We start from the raw sequence: 15,705 nt of genomic DNA, 5'->3' as shown, positions 1-15,705 counted from the left end.
GGGAATGCCAGGTGTACAAAATGCACACATGTCACCACTGAGATCAGGTTTCCCATTTTAAATGGGAGACAAAAATTAGATTTCCTTCCGCACTCCATTTTTATCTGGTGGTGTGGGATTTTGAAAGCTCATTAAAAGCACACCAGGTTTGACAGTTTGTGAAGAAAATGGAAAGCCTATTGAGGAGTCTGGAACCTTTTGAATCTTGCTGCTGTCTCTTGTTTTCTTGTATTCTGACAGGTAAGTATAAAGTGTTTTCACACTTTCAAATGTTACTGCAAAGTGCAGTACTGTAATGTAGATCTGTTTTAATGCAATGATTCTTCTTAGGGATCTTTCCTTCAAAGCTATGTTGACCCTTACATTAACCTGCCTTGTGTATTTGTTCACATGCATTAAAGTGCTCTTCCAAAGCACCATAATGCAAAGAAAAATGTATCAAATTATCCTGTCAGCTTATGTTGTCATCTTTTCTAATGTGATTTGAATGGCTCTGGCTAATTAAAAAAAATGTCTGGTTTTGACACTTGGAAAAAATCCAACCATCTGCTTGCCTACTCTGCTTTGAAGTTAAAATTAAACCTGTTCTTTCTTTCCCAAAGAGAAGTCTATTGTTTGGACAGCTGTGGCCATTATCAATGCTTGACTGAGATTATAGTGCTAATGGGTTTCAGCACAAGTAGGTGTTCCATTCATTTGACAATGAATGACAGTTTTAAGAGGTTGTAATAACAGATTATGCCTTTGATGTGATTTCTGGTTTGTTGACGCAAGTCGTACAAGGTTTTTTGACACATGGCAGAATGCATTTTTTCTCTCGCTATCAATGATATGCAGGCTTTTATTAGATGGTAAGAGGTTCCTTTTTCCCCAAGGAATGTAAAATATTTTCCATTGATATTCCATTTAATATGAGAACTGTACATAATGCATACTGGGTGAGTGGCTCTGGAGGATACATTTGGGGAAAAGAGGTGACATGGGTGATCTTAAGGGGTATTGAAGATACTTGGAGGGGGCTTGGGGCTGACATGGGCGCTCTTAGGGGGCATAGATTTGCAAGGGGATGAGTGGGGGTTGAGGGAGGTGGAGTGTGAGGTTTTGGACGGCCTTTAAACAGTTTTGGGAGCTGGTTTTACTATGTTGAAGAACCAAGGTGGCCTTCTGACCAGCCTCTCTCCACGCCCACGCTCCTCCAGCACTGGTTCATGGTTCAGAAACTGCACTGCAAATCCGACCCTGGTGTGAAAAAGAATGGCGTGTGAAGTCACACATGGGTTAGGTGTGCAGTTTGCGAGCTGCAAAAGTGCACATTTCAAGTTTTCCTGAGCCCAGAGGAAGATTCGGTCCTTCAATAGTAAGCTACCTATGTTGTTGAGTAAACCTTTTATGAAACAGGCACAAATGAAACTTGACATGGAGCATGACAGGCAATGATTTTTGGAAGTTCAGTGGATCTGCAGTTTACCCATTCAGGACTTTATTGTATTCCCTTAGCAAAGCCTCATGTTTCTCAACAGCGTGTTATACAAGTGTTAGTGACATCAGGGGATAGGAATCAGAGAAAAAGCAAATTATCTTAAAGTTACGCAGACAATTTGCTCACCTTATTTGTTGAGTTGCAGGTGTGGTTGATAAAGAGTATTCAAGCTAATAGAAGAGATTAGTGAGAAGTGTGAAATCAGTAAAAAGTATTGAAGAACACTGCCATGTCCAAGTGAAATCTTTCCATTGGTACATGATGTTAATAAGGTAGTTGCAATGGATCTAATGGTATAGGACAAAGACAGAAATATTTTTATTCTACATTTTGTAGATCTGCCACCACATTTAGTCTTTCTACAATAGTACATAGTAAGGTCAAAAGGGTTATCTCATATAATATCATGGAGAAATGAATAGGAACCAGACCTGGTATACCAGCGAAGATTCTAATTGATAATGGAGGGAATTTGCCAATTACGAATTCAGGGACATGTGTGAAAACCTGATCATCATCATCATGAAAACCACAGTTAAAAGTCCTTTCAGAAATGGACTCTGTGAAAGGAATCATGCAGTGATTGATGAAATCCTGCATCAAAGTTTAGCTGAGCAACCAGACTGCAAGTTGACAATTACCCCGACGTGGGTAGATGGCTGCAAGGTATAGTCCCTGTCAATTAGTTTATGGAATAAATCCCAAATTGCCTTCTATGCTGTGTGATAGCCCTCCTGCTCTAGAACATAACAGAATGAGTTCCAGATTTCTGCACATTTGAGTGCATTACATGCAGGAAAACAAAGCTAAAGTCTCAGAGAAAATTCAGAGAGCTCTGAGGCATCATGTAAAACCATCTGAGACAGAACTTAATTCAGGAGATTTGGTGTATTATAAAAGAGACGATCATAGAGAATGGAAAGGCTCAGGTTAGGTAATGATGGTTAGACAGTACGTAGCAAATATGGCAATCAAACTGTTCAGGTTTATTCCTCTTGATTAAACAGAATTAATTACAATATCTTGAATTCTGAGCAGCTGATAGAAATAAATGAGGCTCCTAGTATCTCAAATGCCTATATGTTTTGTGATAATCAGAAGGTCCTGAGGAATAGAATACAATAGGGCAGGGGCATGACACACAGGACAGAACTATCACATTCAAAGGCTAATTGCAGCAGCCAAGTTCTCAGTAGTGCCAAGGTAGTGACATTTTTTTAACTCAGCTTTGAATACCAATGTCCTTATTCCAAATTTAGTTTTTCGTCTAATTGAGAAGCTTAAGTGAAGAAGCAAGGCTTGTAGTGCAGAGCACACAAAGGCTGTAAGGAGACGCTGAGGTATATCAGGAAGTTGTACAAAGGAGTGTCATAATGTAGAAAAATGACATTTTCTTCTCCCTCTCTTTGTTTCTCCATAGGGCCATACAGATGGCTAGTCCCTGATTAACCCAACGACAGCTCCAAGCCACCCATCTGGCAGTGTGACAGTGATAGAGCGTGGAGCAGCACAGAATAGTTTGCTGCACTCTGAAAAGTGGGAGATCACACAGGTAAAACTGCAGACATTTAATGTATGTACTAAACAAAATCTAGAGTGAAAAGGGGTGCAGCACATTAGGTGACATGCCATTCAGGTATGTGGATGGACATGACAGAACATAGAGGAGCTGTGCAGTCAGCAACTCACCCTTAGCTAGAGTTTTCTCTATGATGCTCTTAACTAATCAGTTCAAATTGCTTTCACTGCCACCTCCTGCGACTGATATGTTCCATTCAATTCTTATACGGTTCCAAATATTCTTCACAATAGCATAAGGACAAAGTATAGAACCTAAAGCTCCTATACAATTCTTAAATCATGGAGTTACCTTCCACCACCCTTTAGTCCCCTACTTCAAGGAACACTGAGGCCATATAATACTTTACTTAAAATGTGAGTGTTGAAATTAACTCTCTTCTATTTTATTAGCGATGTTAACCCATTTATTTTAAATAGTTAATGCCTCCATTAAAATAGTGGAGAAAGGAGTTTGAGATCATCGCATTATGTGAAAAAGACACAAAGCAGTTATTAATGTCTATGACCCTCAGATCACTTACTGTACTTCAATTATAGGTTACAAAATCTCTAATTTGTACTTCCAGGTATTTTTCTGTATCAGTATCCAAGTACCATGTGTACTGGTATCAGCATCTCGACCCTGAAATTCCTAGGGCTGAAGAGGGTGGAACAGTTCACTTCTGCCCGAAGAGGGGTATCAGATTAGGGACCTGACCCCCAATTCCTCTGACATGTTTGCCCTGGCTATTTAAATTCCAAATGTACTACCAACCATCCCCTTCCTATCACCACATCCCTGAGCCACATCATCAAAGGAATATGTCGAGAATCCTATCCTTTGAAATGCCTCAGCTGGACTCTCATCATCCCTTGAGGCCTTTTAAAGGCCCCAAAATTTTAATAGACTGAGTTAATCAATCCCAGAGTGCACCTTGGAAGCAGACTGGAAGCAGAATCTGCTTTTCAATTAGAGGGTGAAAAATAATCATTTTTTTTCCAATCTTATTGGGTTCAGGAGTTCTCAGGTGGAAGAACACTGGGCTGCTGTGCCTTCCAGAGTCGGAAGCCACTGATACAATTCTTTAGGCCACAACTATGGGATTTCGGATGGGTCTGTGGCTCCCTGTGTGAAAGAGCTGGGTTCCAATCAGTTGCACTTACAGTAGTGGATCAGATCCCAGGAGCTTAGGAGTCATTGCTTCAGTATTAGTATATAATGCATCTTTCTGCAGGTTTGTACCCGTATTTTGTATTATAGCTGCAAAGGATATATTATATCTCTATCAGTTTATCGTATATGTCAGTGTATTTTGTTAGTATCTGTGCATTATACCTGTATCATTATATTGTATTGGCAACAACAGGGAGCTGAAGTGAACCCTTATGTTTTCTGTGGAAGACAGCAGACAAAGGGTTAGTTAGTGCTGAGGATAGATCGCTACTCAGGAGTTTTACTTTAATGATTATCTACATGGCATCCAATAGTATACTATATGCAGTACACACATTGCACAGAATCTCACTTAATATATCTGATAAATAGAATTCCATACCCTGCAAATACTATGCAAAGGCTATGGGCCCTGACAATATTCTGGCAATAGTATGAAAGACTTCTGCTCCAGAACTTGCCGCGCCCCTAGCCAAGCTGTTTCAGCTACAACACTGGTCTACCCGGCAATGTGGAAACATGCCCAGATATGTCTTGTACACAAAAAGCAGGACAAATCCAACCCAGCCAATTACCGCCCCATCAGTCTATTCTCGGTCATCAGTAAAGTGATGGAAGGGGTCATCAACAGTGCTATCAAGTGGCACTTGCTTAGCAATAACCTGCTCATCGATGCTCAATTTGGGTTCCACCAGGATCACTCAGCTCCTGACCTCATTACAGCCTTGGTTCAAACATGGACAAAAGAGCTCAACTCCAGAGGTGAGGTGAGAGTGACTGCCCTTGACATCAAGGCTGTCTTTTACCAAGTGTGGCATCAAGGAGCCCTAGCAAAACTGGAGTCAATGGGAATCAGGGGGAAAACCCTCCACTGATTGGAGTCATACCTAGTACAAAGGAAGGTGGTTGTGGCTATTGGAGGTCAATCCTTTCCGTTCCAGGACATCACTGCAAGAGTTCTTCAGCATAGTCTCCTTGGCCCAACCAGTTGCTTCATCAATGACCTTTCTTCCATCATAATGTCAGAAATGGGGATGTTCACTGATGAATGCACATGTTCAGCACCATTCGCAACTTCTCAGATACTGAAGCAGTCCATGACAAATGCAGCAAGACCTGGTCAATATCCAGGCTTGGGTTGACAAGTGGCAAGTAACATTTGCACCACACAAGTGCCAGACAATGACCATCTCCAACAAGAGAGAATGTAACCATCGCTCCTTGATGTTCAATGGTATTACCATCACTAAATTTCCCACTATCAACATCCTGGGGGTTACATTGACCAGAAATTAAACTGGACTAGCCATATAAATACTGTGGTTCCAAGAGCAGACAGATGTGAGGGGTGTGGAATAATCTCCACTTGCCTGGATGAATACAGCTCCAGCAACACTGAGGATGTTTGACACGATCCAGAACAAAGCAACTTGCTTGATTGGCACCTAATCCACAAACATTTACTCCCTCCACCACTGACGCACAGTGGCAGCAGCATGTACCATCTATAGGAACTCCCCAAGGTTCTTTAGACAGCATTTTCCAAACCCACGATGGCTAGCATATAGAAGGACAAGGGCAGCAGACACATGGAAACACCACAACCTGGAGTTCCCCTCCAAGCCACTCACTATCTTGACTTGGAAATACTATCGCTAAGTCAAAATTCTGGAACTCCTTCCCTAACAGCACTGTGAGTGTACCTACACCACATGGACTGTAGGGTTCGAGAAGGCAACTCACTACCACCTTCTCAAGGGCAATTAGGGATAGGAAATAAATACTGGCCTAGCCAGCGACATCCATATCCCATGAATGAGTAAAAACAATTCACTGCCTCCACAAGAGCCAGTGTTGCTACTGTTGAAGCATTTCCAACAAACTTTTTTATTTTCTTAGCTCCCAGGCTAAAGAACGATATTTCCCATTTTCACCCAAAAGAAATATTATGAAACCTGCTGCACTAGGAACATAGGAGCATAGGAGCAGGAGTAGGCCATTCAGCCCATTGAACCTGCTCCGCCATTCAATATGACCATGGTTGATCATCCACTTCAAAGCCTTTTTCCCACACTATCCCCATATCCCTTTATGTCATTGGTATTTAGAAATCTGTCAATCTCTGCTTTAAACATACTCAATGTCTGAGCTTCCACAGCCCTCCAAGGTAGAAAATTCCAAAGATTCGCAACCCTCTGAGTAAAAAGATTTCTCCTCATCTCGGTATCTTCCCCCTTATTTTTAAATTATGTCTCTTGGTTCTAGACTCCCCAAGCAGGGGAAACATCTACCTTGTCTGTCCCTTTAAGCATTTTGAAGGTTTTAATGAGACCACCTCCCATTCTTCGAAACTTGAGAGAATACAGGCCCATTTTCCCAATTTCTCTTCATAGGACAGTCTTACCATCCTGGAAACAAGTCTGGTGAAGTTTGTTGCACTCCGTCTAGCAGCATGTTAAGCATTGTGAAAAAAATTAGTATTTTCATGTTCTTTGGGTCACCTAAGGTTTGGAACTTAAGTATGCATTTCTCCAAATTTAAACTTTTAGGCCTAGATTTTTGTTTACGCATTGGGTGCACAGAGTTGGGGGGATTCCCAACTCTGCGAACCCGATTTCTAAAAATGCCTGACTGAATTTCAGATTTCTGTTCTAGGGTGGTGGGGTTGCCTGGGAGTCAGGCCGGAAGACCCTGGAACGAGAGCAGAGGATGCTGGGTGCGGAGACAAGCCCCGGTGCTCCAACACTGAATTGAATTTGAATTAAAAGGACCAGAAAAACATAAAACAGCCCTCACCCCTCACACCCCCCACACACTCCCCATGCCCCATCCATGCCAACCCATGACCTACCCACCCCCATGTCTCCTCATATTTCCATACCAACCCATGCCCATTTGCCTACACCTGGCCCCTCATACACTCCATACTAACATTGCCTCTCTGCCAACCCCATGATCTTTTATAGCTGCTATGCCAGCTTAGTGCCAACCCATACCCCCCCACCCCACCACCCTTTCCCCTTCTACCTAACGTGTCAACTCATGCAGTATCCACCATGGGAAGACCGCAATATCCATGCTGAGATTAAATAAAATAGTTCCAAGTATCTATTACAAACTTTATTTTAAAAGATGCTCTCATTCATAAAAAAATCATTTACTACATTTACATTCTTTCAACTACATTATCCTTTACAACAACAAAGTTTTAATTCAATTGCATAATCCCTTATAAAACAAGCATTGAGATTCATAGTTCCACTTCAAAGAGTCCATAACCACTTGGAGCTGTCAAACAGTGAAATGTTAGGCAACCTACTGTGATAATGGACAGTTGTGAAATCAGTCATGCAGCACTAATCCAGAAATGGAAACCCTGAGGCTAATGCCAACACAAGAGTGAAATAGCAAGCAATCAACACAGTTTTTTCAAAAGAGTTAAAGGGTAGGTGTTTTAAATAGTTTGATAGTTTAACAGCGCTCTTTAACAGTTCATCTTGACACTTTTGACAGTTGTTTTTGACAGTTTCAATGAGCTTCACAGTTCCGATGAGTTCATACATTTTTTTACGCACATTCATGCCTAATTTAAAAAATCCCAAAGGGCACCTGACTTCTGCCAAAGGGCACCTGGCCTCCACAAAGGGCACCTGACCTCCCCCAAAGGTGATCCAGGACCATATCTAAAGGGTTTCTTACCTCTCTAAAAGGGTACCCTGACTATCCAAATGAATCCACAAAGTTCAGACCTGCTCCTCCCAGGTTTAATCTGTGCATGTCAGGTTTTAGACACCTCTTGCACCAAAATCGCACCAGTGCAGGAAGCTGCTGACCAGCCCATTCCTGCTCTCATGAAAATGGTAGATGCCATGTTCAGGGGTGGGATGTCTGGATTTGGGCTTCTTCCACCATTTTCTCCACAACAGAGAGGCTTTCCTTCGTGGCGAAAATTCAGGCATTAATGTTTTATTTACCACTGAAACATTCTCTACTTTAGGGTGTTCCATTTTAGGTACTTAACTCCAACATATTAAAAACTAGTATCTGGTCTACTCTCAGAGCCCAATCAAGCTTCACAATTGCTCTGTCTCTTCTTTAGATATAACATAATCTTTTTGTGATGACCTAGCAGGATTAGCTGGGATGGGAGTAATACTCACTACATAGGATTTATAGTTATTCCAGACTTACTTTGCTTAATACCTAAGCCCAATATATTTAAAAGCCCCACAAGCCTAACACCCAATTTTAAATTCTACTATAATCTAATTAATAACATATTTCTAAATTCTGGGGTACCACCCCGCAAGAAATCATCAACAAGCATCATGAAGATCCTTAAAGTTTTCTTTAATGATAGCAACAAAACATTGTGAGATCAGCTTTTGGTTCAACACAATCTACTTTCAGCAAAACAGATCTCACTGAAAAACACCACCCCTTGAAAGTATCATTCATTCCATAGGTGCATTTGTTTAGTTTCCAAAAATTTCCTTCTACAGCTGCTATCTCTTTGGAAGATTTCAGGAACACTTTTGTCTGCAAAGTATTGCCCTGCAGAAATGCAGCTTATATGTCAATTGATCTGTACTCCTCTGTGGATATGTGGTCAAAGACCTAAAAGGACTTTCAAGATTACTTTCAAGTTCTGCAAGTATCAACCCTAATATCTGTATCACTCAGTCAATGTTCAAAACACCTAGCACTATCCATGCTTTAGTCCTAGAAGTCTTATTTTAGAAGGACATTTTCAGTACAAATCCATTTATGTGATAAAGCTCAGCAGGTCTGACAGCATCTGCGGACAGGAACACAGTTAACGTTTCGAGTCCGTATGACTCTTCAACAGAACAGTTCTGTTGAAGAGTCAAATGGACTCGAAACGTTAACTGTGTTCCTGTCCGCAGATGCTGTCAGACCTGCTGAGTTTTTCCAGGTATTTTTGTTTTTGTTTTGGATTTCCACCATCCGCAGTTTATTGCTTTTATCTATGTGATAAAGCTGGTTGACCGTTATCTGGTATCTCAGAGTAAACTCTAAATTCCCTCCAATTATCTAATTCTCTTCATTTTTACTGTTCTTAGTTTATCCTCAAGTTTATTGGCAGCCACCAAAGTTCATGATCATTAGGATTTCTGCTTCTAATTCTGTTCAAGGACTGTTCTTTGGCATTTATTTTATTGTTTAATCTAATCAAGCTACAACCTCTACTTGCATTGTCTGTCAGGACTACTTCCTCTTGCATGTGATTGTTTTCTGATGATAGAGTCACTTCCAGACCACAATCAGTACTTACGCTGTGCTTTCTTATGCTGCACTCTTTCACCCTATTCTGCCTGTTCATGGACTTCAGTTCTTGGCCATCATTCAACCAATATTTAAACTTGCCAGTAGCTTTTCCTGCATTTCCCACAATTGTCGCATCCCTCCATTCACTAGACTGTTCTGGAATAGAGTACCCACTCTGGGCTATTAGTCTATGGATGTGATAGGTCTATCCTATATGTCATGAACACTCATTTTATCACTATCCAGTCCTTGAGCTTCTGTATTCTGTTCCTCAGGACCTTGATCGCATGAGCATCTGAGATACAAGGAGTCTTGTTTATTCCTATCAGCTGCTTAGAGTCCCAGATTTTGTAATCAATTTTGAGGAATGGACGTAACAGTTTGATTGCATGTTCAATAAATGCTGTCTTATCATGACCTATTACCTTTCCATCACTTATGATCATCTCCTTTGTAATACACCAAATCTCCTGGATTAAATTCTATCTTAGATGGTTATATGTAATGCCTCAAAACTCTCTGAGTTTTCTCCAAGACCTCAGCCTGCTGAAAGCCTGTCTCCCTGCATGTAAAGCATCAAATGTGCAGAAAAATTGAACTATTTGCAGTATATATTCTAGAGCAAGGTGACTATCATACACCACAGAAGGCAATTTGGGATTTCACCCATAAATTGGAATTTTACAACCCCCAGGAGGCACCAAGGCAGTTGATGGAGGATAGAACTGGAGCCAATCTTTACACAATTTTATATTTATTTAGAGTTACACAGTACAAGGATATATTTCCCATAATTTTTGTCTTGTGTCTATTTTTACAGGGGCTCAATTGAATCCCCAGTTGACATCAACCACCTGCATTCAAATAAATGCAATATACAATTAACACAGATCATCCATGGTATAATTGAATGTTGGAACAGGTTGGAGAGGCTGAATTATCTACTCCTGTTCCCATGCTCCTACTCTTAGTTTCACAATGAATTTAGAACTCAACAGTGCTTCTGTTCCAAGTGCTCCTCTCTAAACATCTGTTTTGTCAGCATGAGTCACACTGTTGCAATGGAACTGAATCTGAGTACAGAATGAGGACATCAAAGTCTTACAACAATTAGTACGGCTTCAAGACAAATGAATTCAAACCCAGATAGAGTAGTACTTTACATTTTGAGAGCTGTTCTTTTTTTTTGCAGTAAAGAGAAAACACCAAACAGAATGAGTAATCATTGATGAAAGTCAAAGATATTACTGATGCATTTCAGATTGGAGCCTTTGGATCATTAAGCCACTGAATACAAATAAAATATACTGGCAAAGACAGCAAAGGAGTTTTGGGCTGCTCTGCTTTTCCAATTAGGTTAAGATTGATCGGTAACCTCCCTTACAGCCTTTGTACAATCATCATGTGTGACTGATTAAACTGTTGTGGAGTTTGAAAGTTCCCGAGTAACAAAGCAGTGCACATGCTTCAGTGCTCCTGGGAGCATGGAAAAGGTAAAAACATTTAATCGATGTTGTAATTAAGTACAAGGTTTTTCTCAGAAAGTGCCTCCTCAACTGAACTCCTTGACAATGACAACTGTCATTAGTGTGACACTTTCTAGAAAAACACCGAACCTTAATGCTCTCCAATTCTTAAATAATTTTAAATTTAGATTGTTCATTGTATGGATGGAAATTGATACATGGGGCTGAATTTTACACTGATCAGGCAGGTGTGCGCTGACCCGATCGGGTGTGAAATCGGGTGAGATGACGTCAGGCGAGCGCCCCGACGTCATCCTGTGCTCTTGCAATATTTCGGTCAGCGCGCGCGTGCATAAGTCGGAAGTGTGCCTGCCGACAATTAAGAGGCCAATTAAGCCCATTAATGATGCAATTGTCTGTCATTTTGCATAGTCCGTCCAACCTTGGTGGATGGGCGAAACGGCCAGGCGGCCTTTACATTTTTCATCAAACCCCATCCAAGAGCGGGATGAGGTTTCTGTTATTGCATAAAATAAAAATAGAAATCTGTGGACAGCATTTTTATAATCCAAAAGCTCAGGTGCCTGATTGTGATGCTTGAACATTTTTTTCCTGATCCTAAAAACTTTATTTCCTGGGTTTCAGGTCTTCAGCTCCCTGAGGCAGCTCTGCTTTCAGGGAGCTTTCTGTCAGCGCTTGCCCGCTTCATCGCCCGCCCTCCTCCTGCCCCCATTCCCACTCAGCAGCACTGAGCTTTTCAATGCACGCTTCACGCATTCCTATGAAATCGCAGTCGGAGGCTGATCGCGGTTGGTGATCTGTTTCCCGACTGCTCCCGGGCTCACTGATTGTGCCCACCCGCTGGGCTGAAAATTCAGGCCATGGTTGATTTGCAAGATTTAGTATATATTGTTGGCAAAAAGGCAGACAACTCTTTGTGTGTATGTGTATACAGTATTTCTCTGCGTGCATGTAAAGTTTCCATTGACACAAGAAGTTTTGATCAAAATCACACTTTCCGATTTTGCAATTTATCCAAATATCTTTGTAAAAGAAGCTGGAGTTGAATGTTTTTAGACTTTTATCTTGGACATTTTCCTTGTGATCAAAGACAAATGCTGCTTCTCTGTGAGGTAGAGTGTGCTTTACATATCTAATATCTATACAATTATAGTGAGTCCAGGTGTTGAACAGAAAACTTTGTTACAGTATTTGACTTACTGGTTATATTATGTGCTCTTACCTGGGACCAGATTTTTGTCCCTACAAAGGGCAAATCTGCTTCAGGAGGGTGGAAAAACAGGCAGGCGGGTTCCACATGCAGAAATCCCGCCTCCATTCCCATTGCCAGTAATTTTGAACAGCGAGGGAAATGGACCGGGTCTCAAGCCCACACACAGCAGTCCCGACCTTGTTAGTTCCACTGTGGAGTGGGCAATTTTGATGCCCCGCAATTTCAGTGGATTTGGGCTGCTTCTGAATGCCGACATGGTTTACACTGACTCAGAGACATTGTGAACCATGAGGGAGCTGTCATCTGGATTGGGAACCTTTTGACAGGTAAGTTCAAACGTGTTGCCAGTTTCACATGTTATAATGTAATGCTAAGTTAAATATGTTTTTGATGCAGTGATTGATGATAGGGCTTTGTTCTTAAAATGTAAGTGACCATTAAATTGACCAGCATTATGAAAGTGGAAAAGTGTTCAGCTGCGTTATAGTACATTGTCCAATGGATAAAGTGTTCTCCTGCATTGGACAATAGTGATATTCAGATTTAACTGTGTCATTTGTCCTCATTGATTTAATATTTTGATTCAATGAACACGCAGTCATTTGTTCCACTGCTTTAACATTTGTGTAGATGGCTGAGCTCTTTGATTGACAGCTCAGCCGCTTGTTCCACTGTTTAAAAATTTGAACAGATGGCTGAACTATTTCAATGACATCAAAGGCTTTAATGTATTCTGCTTTGAAGGTTTTGTTGACACAGTTGTGCAATAGAATCCCTTTATTAATGCTTGACTCAGTTCCAAACCCCACTAATGCGTTTAATGTAGCAGGAATTGCTGACATGGTCATTCAGTGGAATATTATTATGAATGCTTGGCAGAGATCCAAATCCCATTAATGGTTTCAACTTAGCAGGGGTTGTTGATACAGCTGTCAAGGGGATTGTGAATTTGTTTATTTTGACAGTTTTATGACCTTTTAATAGAGTAATGTATTTAAGTGGTTTTTGAATGACTGCTTGTTTACCTTGACTGTTTTATGGGCACATCGAAGGCTCCAATGATATTATAGGGCTCAAGAGTTCTGGACATAGGAGATATTGCTTGAGTGGGCATGGGAGTGAGGGGGTTATGGGGGGTTATGCTTTTAGTCCAAACATGGACTAAAGAGCTGAACTCAAGAAGTGGGGTGGGGTGAGGTGAGAGTGACTGCCCTTGACATCAAGGCAGTATTTGACCAAGTGTGGCATCAAGGAGCCCTAGCAAAATTGGAGTCAATGGGAATCAGGGGGAAAACTTTCCACTGGTTGGATCCATATCCAGCACAAAGGAAGATGGTTGTGGTTGTTGGAGGTCAATCGTCTCAGCCCCAGGACATTGCTGCAGGGGTTCCTCAGGGTAGTCTCCTAGGCACAACCATCTATAGCTGCTTCATCAATGAACTTCACACCATCATATGGTCAGAAGTGGGGATGTTCGCTAATGATTGCACAATGTTCAACACCATTCATGACTCCTCAGATACTGAAGTAGTCTGTGTTTATATGCAGCAAGCATTAATGACAACATTTTGGCTTGGGCTGATAAGTGGCAAGTAACATTCCCGCTACACAAGTGGCAAGCAATGACCATCTCCAACAAGAGACAATCTAAAGCATCGCCCCTTGACATTCAATGGCAACGCCTGCCCGCTCTCCCTCTCTCTCTCTCCCTCCGTATCTCTCTCTCTCTTTTACACTTTTTCATGGGTCTAATGAATTGGTAGAAGTCTGCTTGAACACAAGAACATAAGAAATATGAGCAGGACGAGACCATTTAGCCCACCAAGCCTGCTCTGCCATTCAGTACAATCATGACTAATCTTGAGCTTCAACTCCATTTCCTTGCTCATTCCCCATATCCCTTGTTTCTCTGAAAGACCAAAAATCTGTCTATCCCAGCCTTAAATGTATTCAATGATGGAGCATCCACAATCCTCTGGGCAGAGAATTCCAAAGATTCACATTTTGAGCGAAGTAATTTCCCCTCATCTCATTCCTAAATGATTGGCTCCTTATCCTGAGACTGTTTTAGATTCCCCCTCATTTTAGATTCCAGACCAGCAGAAGCAATCTCTCAGCGTCTACCCTAACAAGCCCCTTCAGAATCTGGTGTATTTCAATGAGAAGGGGTCTTATTTTTCTAAACTGCAGAGAAAATAGACCTCCAAGCCTTTCATCATTGGACAAATCACTCATTCCAGGGACCAATTTAGTGAACTTTCGCTGTACCACCTCCAGTGCAAGTATATCTTTTCTTAAATGTGGAGACCAAAACTGCATTCGGTACTCCAGATGTGGTCTCACCAAAACCCTGTACAATTCAAGCAAGACCTCTTTATTCCTGTATTCCAATCTCCTTGCAATAAAGGCCAACATGCTTTGAGTCCCTAATTGCTTGCTGTACCTGTACGTGAACTTTTTGCATTCCTTGTATGAGCATACCCAATTCTCCTTGAACATCCACAGCTACAAGTTTCTCACTTTTAAAAAATATTCAGCTCTAGTATTCGTTCAACCAAAGTGAATGACTTCACACTTCCTTATGTTATAATCCATCTGCCTTACATATGAACATACGAAGCCACTCGTCTCCTCAAGCCTGCTCCAACATTCAATAAGATCATGGCTAATCTGATTGTAACCTCAATCCCACATTCCTATCTACCCTTGATAACTATTCACCCCCTTGTTAATCGAGAATCTATCTAGCTCTGCCTTAAATACATTCAACCGCCTTTTGAGGAAGAGAGTTCCAAAGACTCTCAACCTTCTGAGAGAAAAGATTTCTCCTCATCTCTGTCTTAAATGAATGACTCCTTATTTTTAAACAGTAACCCCTAGTTCTAGATTTTCCCACAAGAGGAAACATCAGGCAGAATCGTCCCAGATTTGCACTAAGTGCAGTAGAGGGTGGGGGAAATGACATTTACCCGCCAGCTGAAATGGGAGATTCTCACGCCATATTGTCCCAAACGCACTGTAATAATTATGCATTCCCAGGAAACACGCCGTTTCCATGGCGGGCGGGCTCAGATTCGTCCGCCATGCCATCACCTCGCTGCTTCATCATGCCAGGTGCCATAGTTAAAGTACAGCTATGTGCACATCTCTCAGCTCACGAGGACATCAGCCCAAGCATGGCTCAGGTGCAGGCTGTCCCAACGGTACAGATCCCACTTTCCCCAATACTGGTGCTAGTGCCCCACGAACCGGCACCCCTTCTCCCACACCAGTCTTTGAGCCATGCATTCATCTCTCTAATCTTATTTGTCCTATGCCAATTTGCGCATGGCTCAGGTAATAAATTATTACCTTTGAGGTTCTGCTTCTTAATTTGGTGCCTAGCTCCTCATACTGACTATACAGAACCTCCTTCCTCATCCTGCCTATGTCATTGGTACCCACATGGACCACGACCACTGGATCCTCCCCTCTCCGACTGCAAGTTCCACTCCAGCCCTGA

General features: G+C 41.6%; 1 protein-coding gene across 4 annotated transcripts in view; it reads left to right on the top strand.

Annotated features, from left to right (window-relative positions):
• st3gal2 (ST3 beta-galactoside alpha-2,3-sialyltransferase 2) overlaps positions 1–15,705 on the top strand; it is a 455,559-nt gene that overhangs the window by 220,250 nt on the left and 219,604 nt on the right. For 2 of the 4 annotated variants that reach the window (XM_078543946.1, XM_078543942.1), the window contains exon 3: positions 2,901–3,032. The exons of the other annotated variants lie outside the window; for them this stretch is intronic. The gene's annotated coding sequence lies outside the window, so the exon portion shown is untranslated. The remainder of the gene's footprint in view (positions 1–2,900; positions 3,033–15,705) is intronic. 4 annotated transcript variants of the gene reach the window in all.

This window comes from Cetorhinus maximus, chromosome 6 (genome assembly GCF_964194155.1).
Source record: "Cetorhinus maximus chromosome 6, sCetMax3.hap1.1, whole genome shotgun sequence".
NCBI classification, from domain to species: Eukaryota; Metazoa; Chordata; class Chondrichthyes; order Lamniformes; family Cetorhinidae; genus Cetorhinus; species Cetorhinus maximus.
This window is presented reverse-complemented; position numbering and strand designations above follow the sequence as displayed.